This window comes from Canis lupus, chromosome X (assembly GCF_011100685.1).
Source record: "Canis lupus familiaris isolate Mischka breed German Shepherd chromosome X, alternate assembly UU_Cfam_GSD_1.0, whole genome shotgun sequence".
In the NCBI taxonomy this organism is placed as follows: Eukaryota; Metazoa; Chordata; class Mammalia; order Carnivora; family Canidae; genus Canis; species Canis lupus.
Window position 1 is genome coordinate 3609477 of NC_049260.1, and position 15966 is coordinate 3625442.

General features: G+C 42.9%; 1 protein-coding gene and 1 long non-coding RNA gene across 8 annotated transcripts in view; one reads left to right on the forward strand and one right to left on the reverse strand.

The window, feature by feature from the left end:
* Positions 1–15966, reverse strand: part of NLGN4X (neuroligin 4 X-linked) — a 353807-nt gene that overhangs the window by 232406 nt on the left and 105435 nt on the right. The gene's annotated exons all lie outside the window — the stretch shown is intronic.
* On the forward strand, positions 3120–5749 carry LOC119868354. Its single transcript, XR_005386084.1, has 3 exons — positions 3120–3361; positions 3960–4049; positions 5468–5749. It is a non-coding gene; the product is annotated as an uncharacterized LOC119868354 (long non-coding RNA).

The window sequence follows — 15966 nt, forward strand, 5'->3', positions numbered from 1 at the left end:
CTGAGCTGACAGTGGAGGGGCTCCGACAAAGTCACCTCGTAAGATGCCTTCAGCCTGAGGATTCTCTGAAACCTCACACTATTATCTTCAGAACAGAGTGTTCAGGAAGTATGGAAGCCAGTGGGAACAGAACATTCTGCAGTGAAGCAGGAGGACCCAGCTTCAGTGAGATAATTGATCCAGAAAAACACGGGAAGGTCTGTTGTGTCAAAAGCAGCTGCAATCGCCTTCCAGCCATACCTCTAAAAAAGGAAGTTTGCAATACCACAGGACATATATTAGAGAGGTAAAAACATCACCATCACTTAATTCACCTGATGCCTTCATCAAGGTTCGGAATGAGGGGCACCTGGGTGGCTCAAGGGGCAAAGTGTCTGCCTTCAGCTCAGGTCATGATCCCAAGGTCATGGGCTCCCTGCAGGGAGCCTGTTTCTCCCTCCTGCTCTGCCCCTCACACTACTTGTGCTCTCTCTCTCTCTCAAATAAATAAATGAGTAAAATATTTTTAAAAAAGATTCAGAATGAATATTCTCTTGTTTCCAATACCCATTGGCTTACTGGATGACTTATTCTGTATCAATAATCTACCCCCCTCCTCTCTTATCTAACTATATGGAGTTCTTTCATATGTTTATTTTTAAACTTAATATATATATTATACTTATAAGTACACACACATCGTCTATGTTATATACATAACACACGGAATATATTATATAGAAACTATATATCCCACATACACAAATTTTTAAACATCTAAGTCTACTAATCCCAACTAATAATGTAATATGAATATGCATGTATATGTCTGTATGTCTCCAAACCAAGTCACTCAAATAGTAAACCCCTTCGGTTCATAAATTATGCCTTCTCCATCCTTTATAAATCCCCATAGTCTATAATTCAATGTGCTTTATGTTGTAGGTAATTAATAAAACCTGTTATACGTGATGTTGATTATCTCTTTCCAAATAGAGGGTTCTCGGCATGAGCCATTAGAAGAACAAGACTCAAATACGCAAGGACAGTCACTGTAACACCTACTCATCCATGTGTTAAATCCCTGGGGCACTACCTGGAGCTTGGTCAGGAACCTGCCCTCTAGACTCATGCTGCCCACCATTAGCCCAGGCTTTCACTCCAACAGCAACCACAGAGGAAGGTATAAACCATTAATGCCTCTAGTTTCATATCTATAAAATGGGCAGGGTACAAGACAAAACTCATGAACATCAGCAGGTAGGCTACTGTATGTGTGTTAGAACATATGCGTGTGTGAATATATACCTATAATTATATTTAAATATATTTATTTAAATATACACATATTTAAATATACATAAACATATATAAATATGTGCATAAACATGTAAATTTAGAACAAGAAGTCTCCTCCCAAGAAATACTAGCCAATTATACTTTCTGAGGTTCTAGTAAATGTTTCCACTGTGGGATCCACTCCGATAAATATAAAGAGATGCCAATCCAATATGGCAACCCATAGAGATGTCTTTATCCCAGTTGATGAGATAAAACCTGTATCACAAAAAATAAAAAGTAAAAATAAATTTTAAAAAACCGTGTATTGCAACTGTTATAATTAGGCAAGTGTGTGGTCCAGTTCCTCCTTCTGTGGGACCACGGGCTTGTGCAGGATGGAATTTAGGATGGTTTTTGTAAAAGATGCATTTAAAACTTAGGGGTATGAGAAAATGCTCTGCATCACTTGCCATCAGGGAAATACAAATCAAAACCACAATGAGATACCACCTCACACCAGTGAGAATGGGGAAAATTAACAAGGCAGGAAACAACAAATGTTGGAGAGGATGCGGAGAAAAGGGAACCCTCATACACTGTTGGTGGGAATGTGAACTGGTGCAGCCACTCTGGAAAACTGTGTGGAGGTTCCTCAAACAGTTAAAAATATACCTGCCCTACGGCCCAGCAATTGCACTGTTGGGGATTTACCCCAAAGATACAGATGCAGGGAAACACCGGGACACCTGCACCCCGATGTTTATAGCAGCAATGGCCACAATAGCCAAACTGTGGAAGGAGCCTCGGTGTCCATCGAAAGATGAATGGATAAAGAAGGTGTGGTCTGTGTATACAATGGAATATTACTCAGCTATTAGAAATGACAAATACCCACCATTTGCTTCAACGTGGATGGAACTGGAGGGTATTATGCTGAGTGAAGTAAGTCAGTCGGAGAAGGACAAACATTATATGTTCTCATTCATTTGGGGAATATAAATAATAGTGAAAGGGAATATAAGGGAAGGGAGAAGAAATGTGTGGGAAATATCAGAAAGGGAGACAGAACGTAAAGACTGCTAACTCTGGGAAACGAACTAGGGGTGGTAGAAGGGGAGGAGGGCGGGGGGTGGGAGTGAATGGGTGACGGGCACTGGGGGTTATTCTGTATGTTAGTAAATTGAACACCAATAAAAAATAAATTAAAAAAAATAAAAAAATAAAACTTAGGGGTTTTGTAGAGAGATCTTCAAGGGTTCTTCAAGCTATGTAATGGAGAAGCTAAGCTTTGAAATTCAAGAATGTGAATACAAGCCTACCAAGATTTATGGAGAGCGGGAATGATAATACCAGAAGGAACACTCACATTATGTCATAGTTACTTCCTAACTGTTTACATTCATTGCTAGACTATGAGCAATCTAAGGGCAAAGACCAGAGATGATTAATTCTTGCACTTGGAAAACAGAAGGTCTCAGCAGAGGTTATTAAATTAAAGGGAAGAGAAAACATGCAGAAGGGAGTCAGAAGGACATGAAAGGCAGAAGAATTGGCAAGGTCAGGTTCCCCGATGCTTTCCTTAGCTCACCCCGTGTAGGTACCACCACCAGGTACACTCACGCTCCTGACATAAACTTCCTTTGGGTCCCACGATCTAGCTCCCACGATTTCTACCCATAGGAATTTTATCTCGAAAACAAGGAGTCTTGGCTCCCTCTTTGACACAGCAGTAGACCATGATAGAGTCTTTGGCACTCTACCAGTTTCAGCCAACCTCAATGAGAACTAACTAAAAACAAAACAAAACATTCTGATCCAGTTCTGAGACTAAATTTCTCTACACTTCTGCAAGCAAAGGGGTCCCGGGTGCCAAGCACTCTTGCCTAACTATAGGAAGGCTCCATCATAGCTACAAAAGATGGGCAGACATAATCTCAATCACCAAAAGGCAATATTTAAGAGAGGACAGTGACCGACTTTTCCATCACAGTTGGAGTAAAAGAAGAGTTGCATGCTTATTAACAGCCCAGTTTGACCTGCAGTTGGAACCTCGGACGTGGCAGGTCTGCAGACAGATGGCTGAACACTCGGACTCTTTGAGGTTAGTGTGGGCAAGAAGCATGTGCTCCCAAGTGAGGGACAATGGCAAGAGGCATCTCGGGTGATAATGAGAAGTATGTCTCTGCAGGTCTTCAGTAAGTAGCTCTGAAACTGCTGCTCACAGCCTCTCCTAATGAGCTGTGTGCTGACCAAAACGGAGAGTGTCTATAGAACGTATCCCAAGACACCATGCATGACCCAGGGACCACCTCGATCTTACATAACCCCAGCAGGAGTGCCCTCTTTTTTCCTCTGAAGCCTGTAACCCTCTTTGCCTACGGGATACTTCATCTCCTAGGGAAGGATGCACCACCTTGGATGGAAGACCCTGTATTTTGGAAATTAGTATTTCTGCGCCACGTTTTCTCTGACCACATTCTCCTCTTGTGCGTTTCTGATGGCGCAGTCACTTGTAATGACAAGGCGATGGGCTCAGGAGCTGTAGGGCTGTTGGTTATCAAACAATCCTTCCTACGCACATCTTCCTTCCTGAGCATGACTCTTGCACAAGCTCCCAGGAAAGGCAAGGATTTGTCTTCAGTCTTGAGCACCGCCCCCACCAACTCATCCCCCAAAATGTGTCCTCTGCATTCCTCCAGAGGGAGTGTTCATGTGTAAAAACCGAGCCTTCCCCAGAAAAGGAGATCCTTCAGAGAGGTTTCCTGCCTGGAGATGAGAACCTAACTGAGGTAAGACCTTCCATCTGTAGGACGTGACAAGGGCTTCTGAGATTGGGAATATGGGCAAAGAGGTTTCCCTCAAAGCCTTTCCAGCACATTCACATGGGAAAGGAGAAGACAAGGGGGGGAGAAAGCTGCAAAATAGAGGAGATGGTTCAGGAAAGAAGGCTAGAATAAGAAGTTCAAAATTGAGAGACAGAACGAGGGTCAAGTCCAAAATACAGAAGGCATTCTGGCATTATCTTGCAAAGGCATCTCCTTCAAATCTGCCTCCAAAGCCTCACGAACATAATCACAAGGTAAAATGCATTAAAATGAAAAGTATTTCGCCAAGAATGGCAGTCAATAGCATTCAACAACAACAACAACAAAAAATAGCATTTAACAATAACTGCTCTTAAGACCTTCCATTTTCTTAAGCAAAAGCGATAGGAAGAGTGTGAGCCACTACATTCCTGTTTTTTGGTTTTGTTTTGACACAATTCTCACTCTACCCACCATACTGAGACCTAGTCAGTCTCACACCCATTCCCCAGCCTCTGGCAAAATCCCTACACACGCAGGCTTTGGAAAGGAAGTATGGATAGAAGGTTTAAAACTCTTTATTCTACCCAGAATCCGTGATCCCCGCTCCTAGCTAGATGACCTGCATCAATGCTTTTCTAGGGTTCTGTAATATGAACAGAGAAGAGAAACATCATCTTTACGCTTGCTGAATGTGAACATTTGAAATGAAGCATTTTCTTCTTCAATTACAAAGGCAGTTGTAACACACACACACATACACTCGGCAATATCAGGAATTCCTGCAATTTTTCCCGTAATAAAAAAACACATATATTTTCCTATCAAATTAATGTTCTTTCAGATACCTGAAAATACTACATATACTCACTACTACCAGGAAACTGTGCCAGTTACGAGGCTCTTAACCAGATCTGAACATGAAATATATAGTCTAGAAGTACATATGTTATTATGGCACATTTATTTTTAAAGTTGTCTTGATAACTCTTTCAATAAAACTGGTTTCAAGTTTATTTATCTTGGGACTTGAAAGTGTTATTTTTAGAATAAAGTGTCTATTTTTCACCGAGCTGACAAAAGGGCCCCATTCAGACACATGTGCATGCACCCACATACCCACAGACCCCAAGCATTCATGGTTAAGAGCCCTTGCCTAATGGCCAAACCATTGACCTGCCTCATGGTGGTGAGTAGACAGTCAGCTATCATGACCTGGTGGACACAGCAAAGGCTATAGCACAGCTCTGTGCTGGTGGAGAAGGGGGATGTGGTTGGGTGAATGAAGACCATCTACTCAACTACTTTGTACAACCTTTTCTGGCTTTTCTCCCCTCCCTTGGGAAGACCTGTCCTTAGCATTGGTCCATAGTGAAAATAAATGACCTTCCTTCCACCTGCAGGTCTTGCTTGGCTCTGGTCACCTCCATCTCGGTAAAGGATATCTTTTTCTGGGCCACCTCAACCTGAACCCTTTTGCTGGAACCTGAGACCACGTCATCTTGACCTCTCTAAGGGCCAAAGCTGTGCCCACAACAATTGCCTATTAGGAACATTGGAGCTTCTCTCATCCAGGAACACCTGTCTGTGCCCCTTCCATAGGGGTGGGCATCATCTACGAGACCAGGGCACCTCCAACCTCTGGAGAGACTCCAGCAACCACATGGTCTTTTTCTCTCTGAACCAAGCCCCTTCAGTTTCAAATCTACAACCTGAAAATAAAGGAATGTTAAAGCGGATGCTGTGTGCTCGGAGGCGGGAGGTATCTTGTATGAAGCCATGAGAAAGAATTCCAGGGATAGAATAGAATTGATAGAGGCGTGTATCACCCTGCTGCTTCTCGATCCCTGCCCTCCTACCCTCATGCTCCATTTCTCAGAGAAAATACGGGAAAGGCTCAATATTATATAAGCTCCAGAGTATTTTATAACAAATGGCAAAATCCTGAAACTCTGAAAGGGTAGGTCCGTCTCTTGCCCGTATGGGGAGCCTGTCCACCATCCATTTTATTTATTTATTTATTTTTTTATTGGTGTTCAATTTACTAACATACAGAATAACACCCAGTGCCCGTCACCCATTCACTCCCACCCCCCGCCCTCCTCCCCTTCTACCACCCCTAGTTCGTTTCCCAGAGTTAGCAGTCTTTACGTTCTGTCTCCCTTTCTGATATTTCCCACACATTTCTTCTACCTTCCCTTATATTTCCCATCCATTTTAAAGCTCAAAACTCTTTCTTGTTTTCTTAAATATGTATGTGGGAAGATTTCTTTCTCCCAGTCCCCTCCTTTCCCTGTACAGAAGGATATAAAAAGGTTGGTCTTTTTTTTTTTTTTTTTTCCACCACGGTAATCAGATGTCACAGATTTTCTGCAATTAATGCTTTCCTTGGCTATTTTCAGACCTCCTATTAAGAGCTATTCTCTTACCGTGGCCTATTCCTCCGAACCCAATTAAACCCAATTAAATCCTCTGCCATGATTGTTCTATTTCCCCCATGTTTAATTATCTCTTAACAAGTCTGTTACTGCATGTTTTCAATTGGCCACCCCAGACGGTGTCACTGAGAGGATGCGGGACACACATCTCTAAAATCTGGATGGGAAATTATCACCTGGCAAAGTCCCCTGAGTGGAAACGTACCAACAGGGAAGGTTCCATTTTAAGAATTCCTACTGCAACCTCAAGTTTTAGGGCACCATAGGCTGATTGCGTCAAAGAGGTCTTAAAACAACAAATATAAAACAATTTGCATCTATTAAGAACGTCCTTTGAGTTAACTAGGTCACTAGGAAAACATGCTGAATTTATGGCAGCCCAGATAACCGACTTCAACATGTATTCACAAATAAGCTTCACTTCTCTGTGTGTACGTGTGCGCACATTGGTGTGTGTGTGTATGTGTGCAACACTGGCTGCTTCCCTAAGATTCTTACAGACTATATTAAAATTATAAGCCCCACCCCCAGTGAGGAAATTCTTGGTGTCAAGTTTTATTTCACAAATCAGAAGCTTATAGAGATACACTAAAGAGGGCAGCCCAGCCGTTTAGCGCCACCTTCAGCCGGGGGTATGATCCTGGAGACCCGGGATCGAGTCCCGGGCTCCCCGCATGGAGCCTGCTTCTCCCTCTGCCTGTGTCTCTGCCTCTTTCTGTGTGTCTCTCATAAATAAATAAATAAATCTTAAAAAAAAAAAAAAAAAGCAAATACACTAAAGAACACAAGACATTCACCAGCCTCAAGGCTATTCTAAAAGAGCAAGATTAAGAAGCCACAACTCATGAAAAAGTAAAGGAAAATCAGAAGAGGCAGGATAGAGACAGATGAGCCGTCAGATGAGCCCTCCGTGAATACAGTCTGTGTTTTCAGATCACAGAAAGGGCCCTCGAAGTGGGACAGACCACGGACATCTCCAGCAGACAGGGGAAACAAATGAGGAACTTCTATCAAAATCAATAATTTGAGAAAGGGACCCAAGACAAAGATCATGTCATGGTGCCAGCTCCAAATGTCAGTGCTGCATGGTTTTAATGAGTTAGCTTCTCCTGGGATAAAAGGGACTCAAAAATAAAGACTTGTGGAAGCCAGGGGCTGCTTGCTGGATAACATGCAGACCTACAACCCGTCTGACATTGATGAGGTGGAAGGGCCGTTGCAGAAAGGTAGACGACGTGCGCTGCAAAAGGTAGGGAAAGCCTCCTATTGAGAATTGCCAGCGTTTGTGCATAGGAAGTCGACCCTTCCCAGGGTAGCAGCTTGGGAAAGAGCAGGTCATAATGAAAGGAAATTTCGCTTCAATACAACAAGCATCCTTGACCACTGAACAAATTTCTGGTGCCGGTAATGACGTCCCTGGCCCTTGACTGAAAGGACCTCATGGAATGAGACCAGTGGCAAGCACAGAGCTCCTCCGTGGGGCCACTGGGGATGAGTGCCAGGGAAACGCACATGGAGAAAATTATATTTAATTCAACCTCATGTGCGTTACAGAAACAGGAGAAAGTAGAACACTTGCATTGGCACAGCGCCACGGACCATGCACAATGGGCTTCCCGTAGGATGGGCAAAGCACTCCAAAACCAGAACATTCTGTGACTTCAGTTACGAAAAAAAAAAAAAAAAAAAGTAAAACAACCAGAAAATAGAAAGCTTTTGAGAGAAAACATTAGGTCATTTTTAAGTGATTACAGGCTTTCTCTAAAGAACACATCACATAATAGAAGGGAAAGGAAAACAAAACAAAACAAAACAAAAAGAGTGATGAAATTTGCTCAATCTGCATCCTTGGTTTATTTTTTAACCGGGAAGCACTGTCTGTAGATGAAGGGAAGAAGGGGTGGGATTTTGAGTTAAGGCAGTAATTTGTGCTCTTCTTTATCTACGGTTCTCAAATTCGACTGTGTGCTAGGATCTTTGGGGAACTCTGATAAATTTCACTGCGCAGGTGGCACCAAGTCACCAGAATCTGGTTGACCAAGTCAACCAGAATCTCTGGGGAAATGAGGCACTGGCATCTTATCTTTTAAGTTCTCCAGGCCATGCTAAGGGTCAACCATTCACGCACACAAGCCACGCAATTTGGGCCTTATATTATTTTCATCTTTTACAAAAATTGTGTCTCGACAAAGACTCGCATGAAGTCCTAGAAGTCAAACTATGAGCATCATTAAAGCAAGACCAGTAACACCAAGCAGCCTATGCCTGCCCCAACATAGGCCAGCCCCACTGCCACGTCTCGGGAGATATATTATATATTGATAATATTATTTCTGGATGTTACATCCAGAATTTTTCTATGGGCAACCAACACTTTGCCATTTACGTCCTCCCTCCTCACATCCCAGTATAGCGCCAACACTATTTGGGGGTCTTCACTATTGACATTATCGTAACCAGGCGATTCATGATCACTTTTGAAGCGAGCTGTACAGTCTATAAAATCTCCTTTTCTGAATAACCTGTTCTATCCACACACAGACACAGCATCAGACTTTCATTTTCAGACTTCCTCTGTATCTACTGTTCAATTTTTCTAAATATTCCCATATAACCATAGCCCATCTCAAATACTATGTGCACAGGGTCCAACGCCTATCTCCCTTTACTTATGTTTTCTCTCCAAGTCTCTCTTTCTGTCTCTAGGATCCTTTTATGTCCCAATGTGCTCCCCACACTCATCTGGGACCCAATTCCTTCTTCCATCTCTCGTTGAATCCATGGTTTCTTGGAAACCGAGTCTTTCTGTTTTATTTACTCTGCTACTTGAGGGAAGACATAATCTCAGCTCATTTCTCAGCTTTCCGAGACAGAGTGCATGAAAGCTGAGTCTTTTGAGATCCTGCATGAGTAAACATTTCTTTACTCTGACTTCACATTGACAGTTTGGTTCATAATAGAGTTCTCTATTGTCAAATCGGTTTTCTCACCACTGGGGAAGTGTTTCTCTGTCTCCGAATTTCCAGTAAGGACTTGGAAGGGTCCCGTGCCATTCTAACTCTTGACTATTAATGCGTTGTTCTGGTTTTTCCTATGCTCCCCCAACCACTCTGAGGACCCCAAGCTCTCGGCCTCTCCTCTACATCGCTACTGTCCTGAAATCCCAGGACAACGTGTTTGGGAGTGAGGTTCATTCTATTCATGTGCTGGGCATCCCATGTGCCATAAAATCAAGAAGCTCGAGTTTTTTGATACTGAGGGAAAATTAAATTATTTAGAAGTCATTTCCACCTCTTTCTGGAATTACTGCATGTATGACAAAATCCCGAGTTGAGTTTTAATTTTCTTTCATTTTTTTCCCCCATTGCTCCCTCATTAGCTTTTACCAACAGGAAATATCCTCCTATTTGTTTCCCAATCCAGGTCTTCAAGGTGTGCCTATCATGTGACTTTTTCATAAGACCCTCATTTCTTTGTTTGTTTCTTTGAAGGATCAATATTTTGGCTTATCCCCCACAAATTACAGAGTAGAGATTTGTGTGTGTGTCTTCTATTTGATGCTTTGTGTGCTTCATCCATCGACTGGCTATCTTTAGACTCTCTTACTAAAGGTTTCCCTAGAATATGTAGGATTAAGACTATCTTTTCTCATTTGAGAATAAGCTCTATGTGGGGGTTTTCAGCAGGTGGACTTTTGTACAATGAAAAAGCAATTGACTCAAATGGTCTTTGAATGCGATGTATGGTATTCTTTTCAGAAGAAACTGCCTGTTCGGCTTCCCCATAAAAAAAGATTCCTCCGGTATCTGTTTGTGCGAGTGCAGTGGCTTTCACCCTGCGGGGGAGAAGGGGAGAGAAAAGGCTGACAGGCCACTGGCAAGCAAAGTGTATATAATTCCCTAGTTTCCAGGCTAAGTACCGACTGCTCACTCCACTAATTTTCAAGTGCCTGGTGCTTCTTGTCTGGGTTGAATTCCTCCAGAATAAATTTCTTCTGTTTCCTGAGGAGTTGGCCAAAGGACACTACTTCGCCACACAGAATGGAAATCTGTGGCCTCACAGAACTTCAACTGAGCACAGAGCTTTCGAAGAGGTAACAAGATCAATGGATGTGTTCAATCGAACCTGGATGAAGAGAAACACAGACTTCTCCACCACCATGGAAACAATTTCTCTTCCTTACTCTGATAGAAATAGCCCCACATGCAATACAAGGACCTGCGCTAAAAAAAGGAAACTAGCAAGAGAGATGTTGGGGTAGCATAAGATGATGCGCTATTATACCACCCTGAAGGATGGAGAATGCTCTGTACGAGATGCAATTTCATTACATCAAAGTAAATGCTTTCCAAAGTCATTTAAGACCTGGCTTGATTGAATATATTTCGTGCATTATTTCATTCTTCTTACATCGCACGTCATATTTCTTTTTGTTTTCCATTTGTATCTGGCACAGATGCATCTAATACAACGAGATTAAAGCAATTTTTAAATAACCAGGTAGGGCTAAAAGTGAAAATTTAGATAGAAAAATAGGACAGCCCCGGGAGTGAGGGTGAGGATACGGAATGCAAACAAAATACGTGTGCCAACGTTGAGCTCTAAACTTTCCTCAGTTAATATTCTCACTTTCTTCCACCTACGTCATCCAAACAGCTCCAGACTGCAAACTGTGTCCTGTCCATCAGATGTTGTCAAAAGGGCTCCTAATGGCCACTAGTGCTGAGGTGTCCCATCTAAATCTGAGTAAGAACCTCATGTATGTATTTAGAGAACAGGCCATCCAGTGGAACTGTTTGCAGGTCTCTGGACAAGCTCTAAAGTCAATGAATATGCTAATATGCTACATGGGAGCAAGCGGTCCCCCAAATCCAGCACAATGTAATGCAAAATCCAAGACATTGCCACCTCGTTGAGGTAGTGGCAAAACTGATGTCAACGCAGGCTGGGAATAAGGGTATCTAGCCAACCAGTTATGCTGCTGATCCCCCTTCATTTCCGCAGAATGAGAAGCACAGAGATGACTTTCAGAAGTACAGAAAAGAAACTATTAAACAGAAATGCCTATCAAAGCAGAAGAATGCGATCCAGCTGTTTGCAAAAACACCAGACAGTGCATTCATTCAGAATTACAGACATTCTCTGGCCCTTTAGTCTTTTATACAAAATATATCAGCCATCTATGACAATTTCCATATCCTTTAATTTGCAAATGAAAACTCGGTGGCTTATCTAAACAGCGCTGTGGGATTAACTTTCCAATTTTAGGATTACATCTACAGAAAATTAAATCCCATACATTTTCTGCAGAAGAGAAGCTTACACAGGGAAAGGTTGCAAAAGATGTGGGAAACATTTGCATGTAGGGAAAAGAAAGCAGATGACAAGGGAGCAGATGTAATTTTCTGTAGCATCGATGATTTATTGCATTGATCTATTCCTTCAAACTCGCCATGGTAGAGATTTGTTACGAAGACACGTGTGATCGTAAATGTAGATGTCAGTAAGCTCGAGGTGCCTACTGCACCATCCTCCCCCAGAGAGATGATGTCGGCGGGCTGGTCTGCAGAGAAGTGGGCCCTTCCATATGCCTCCTCTTATTTGCTTGCTTTTCCGTGCTAGAAATGCTACCCTAAAAATAGGTCTGATTAATCCCTTCGGCAAACACGCTGCCACTGTCTTCGGAAGAATTATTTTGCTGAGTGCATTTGCATTCCCAGTGCACATAGCCGTTTCAGAAGTCAAGAAAAAGAAGTAGCTTCTTCCCTTTTAGAGAACGTGACAAATAATGTATATTCCAGCAATCCCACTCCTCAGTATTTACCCAAAAAAGTCAAATCCTTAGATCCATGCAAAAACCCACACATGGGTGTTTATAGTGGCTTTATTCATAAGAGCCCAAACTTGGCAACAAGCAAGATGTCCCTCACTAGGTGAATGGATCAACTGGGATCCATCCAGACAACGGAATAGTGCTCAGGGCTAAAAGGAAGTAAGCAATCAAGCCACGTATGATAAGATGTGCATGAATCTGAAATGGACTTTCCTGAGCAAAAGAAGCCAATCTGAAAGGGTTGTATGATTCTAGCTTCCGGGAGATTTTGGAAAAGGCAAAACCATGGAGACAGCACAAGGATCAGTAGGTTGGGGTGGGGTGGGTTGGGGTGGGCGTGGGAGGGACGCCTAGGCAGAGCACAGAGAAAATTTAGGGCAACAGAAGTACTCTGTATGACGCTGTCATGCTGGATACAGGTCCTTACACATTTGTGCAAACCCACAGAATGTGCACCCCCAAGAGGGAACCCTAAAGCCCACTATGGAGTTTAGGGGATAATGATGTGTCCTTGTAGGTTCATCCTTGGTGAAAATAACATGTACATATATGTGTGGGTGGGGAATGTGGATAACAGGGAAGGTCCTATGCATCCATGGGGACAGGGGGCATATGGGAAATCTCTCTACCTTCCGTTCAATTTTGTGGTGAACCCAAAAGTGTTCTAAACATATAAAGCCCTAATTTTCAAACACTATCATCTCATTACCAAAAAAAAAAAAAAAAACCTTTTTTAAAAATGATTTTTTAATGTATTCATCAAAGGGAACATGAGCTGGGTGGGGGCAGGGGAGTGGTGCTCAATCCCAGGACCTTAGAGCATGATCTGAGCCCAACCATCTGAGCCACCCAGGCACCTCACAAAGAAACCTTCAAGTAAACAAAGTATTTATGGACCCCAGAAATGAAGGTTATTTGGGGGGCATGCTAACAAAGTTCCTGTCTGAACACCTGGTTTTCTCATCTGCTCCACACAGCTGTCCCATGAGAGCAACACCACTCTACCCATTTTACAGAGAAGGAAATGGTCCAAGATGTTGACACCTGTCCAAGGAGACAGAGGTGGTGCCAGTATTCACACCTTTTTTTTTTTTCTAAATCCTGTGCTCTTACCCCCCTACCCCCCGCAACGAGGATATAAAGACCTTCCAGTGTTATAGCACACTATGCAGTAGAGCTGAAACGATTAAATAATATAACCCCTCAGTGTTAATTGAGCTTTAAATTTTCTGGTGCCTCTTAGCACTCTTACGTTAAAGGGATATTTGGCAGCATTAATATAAAGAGGTTGCTGACTTCAAATCAATCCTTCTGTAATTTAATTGAGTTCTTAAAATACATCAGCGAAATTGAATATTTAAAATAAAAGCCAGAACCGGCAAAACAAAAAGGATTACTGAGAAAGTTTTCCATTCATGTTGTGGAAATATTATTTACAAGTTTATGGAAGCAATTAACGCATGTCTGAAGCCGCGATCAAAGTGCCTGCGAAGGAGAGAGGAGGGGCTTCCCGATAAATCTTGAGCATGTCATTTCCTCCATATCCTGCGTCTGGATAATCATTAGACATCTTTTTCTTCTGATAATTCATGTAAAATTTCCAATCATCTAGGGGAAAAAAGAGTACCTACTAAACTCAGATTTTGAGGAAGTTTGTGCCTGCTGTTTCCATACACACACACACACACACAAAAAAAAACCAAAAAACAAAAAAAAAACAAAACCAGGACTCGGAAATTGTTCAGATTGGCTTAATATTTCTGGTTCAATATTGTTTTACTGTCATTATGAATTTCACTCTCCTCCCCCACCCCACCCCTTATTTCTAACCCATTGCCTGTACCTATTCTTTCATACTGAAGGTCAAAAGGCAGCCACCTACTGATTTGGGATTCCCAAGGATCTGAGGTAAGTATGTGTCCTACCCCCAGCCCTGACAGCCATGCTCTCCTGGCTTCACGGTGTGGCTCATACTTTCCCATGCCTCTACCACACAGTCACCCAATGACCTTGGTTAAGCTATTCAACTTTCAGGGTTGAGTTTCCTCAGCTCTAAAGTAAAGATCATAATTGCGTGGTAGGTAGAATGATGGCGCCCTGAAGACACCCTTGTGTTAATCCCCAGAACCTCTAAATATGTCACATTATGTAGAAAATAGGAACAAAGGTTGCAGACAGGATTATGGGTGCTAATTGGCTGACCTTGACATCGGGAGATAATCCTGGGTCACCCAGGTGGGCCCGATGGCAGGAAGACCATCCTTTGAAGAGAACAAGGGACACAGAAGAGGGGAGATGATCCTGGGTCAGCCAGGTGGGCCCGATGGCAGGAAGACCATCCTTTGAAGAGAACAAGGGACACAGAAGAGGGGAGATGATCCTGGGTCACCCAGGTGGGCCCAATGGTAGGACGAGGATCCTTTGAAGAGAACAAGGGACACAGAAGAGGGGAGATGATCCTGGGTCACCCAGGTGGGCCCAATGGCAGGACGAGGATCCTTTGAAGAGAACAAGGGACACAGAAGAGGGGAGATGATCCTGGGTCACCCAGGTGGGCCCAATGGCAGGAAGAGCATGCTTTGAAGAGAACAAGGGACAGAGTAGAGGGAGACCCAGGGAGATGATCATTGGAAAGGACTCAAGCCAGTGGCTCTGGACATAGAAGAGGGGGCAATGAGCCAAGGAATGGGGCAGACTCTGGAAGCCCTGGCAAAGAAACACATTCTCCCCTAGAACCTAGGAAGAAATGCAGCCCTGCTGCCATGTTGATTTTAGCTCTTGCTGAACTTCTGAACGCCACTTTGGCTCCTGAACTCCACAAGTGCAAACCTAGTAAGTGTGTGTTGTCTTAAGCCCCTGAGTTTGTAGTAACCTGCCGTAGCGGCCGATACGAATGCTGGCAACCAATATGGATGGTAACTGCTGGATACAGTGGTTGAGGTGATTGAGTTAATATATAAAACACACTTGGAACGGGTCCTGGCACAGATGAAAAGCTATCTCAGTGTCAGGCCCTGTTATGGTTGATGGCCCAAAGAGATAACGCCGGGCTCAGGACTAGAATGCTAGGGTGGCATGGTGAAAAAAAAAAAAAATGACACTCATGAAGATACACAATCCCCCTTATATAATAAGCATTTAAATAGTATCCGATTCCATCTATCATTGTTTTGATTCCACAAGCATTCTAATATATCTTGGCATGTGTGTATTTCCTGTATAGGATGGTCCAGATTTATCTATAATTCTAGTCAGTTGCCAAATAACAGATTACTCACGCAGAGTCACGTCCTTTGAACATGAAAAACTGCTTAGAGGTGGGAGAAACTCTGGGCATTTTTAAAGAACACCAGGAGGCACCTATAAAGTTGACACACCCGACGATGGGGGGGTGTCATGAACCTGGCCAGGTCATAGCACTCTCCCCATGTGTTCCCGAATATGACCACGGTTTCCATGACCACCTGAGATAAAATGCAGGATAGATAACATACTTCAGCACAATCAAAGGTTATGATGTTCATCCACCAAATTCTGATGCCTGAGCAAATACCACAATGTGCTTCGCCGCGAAGAGAAGCGGATGCACGTCCGCATTCATATATTGATTTTATCACTCATGCTCCTTTTA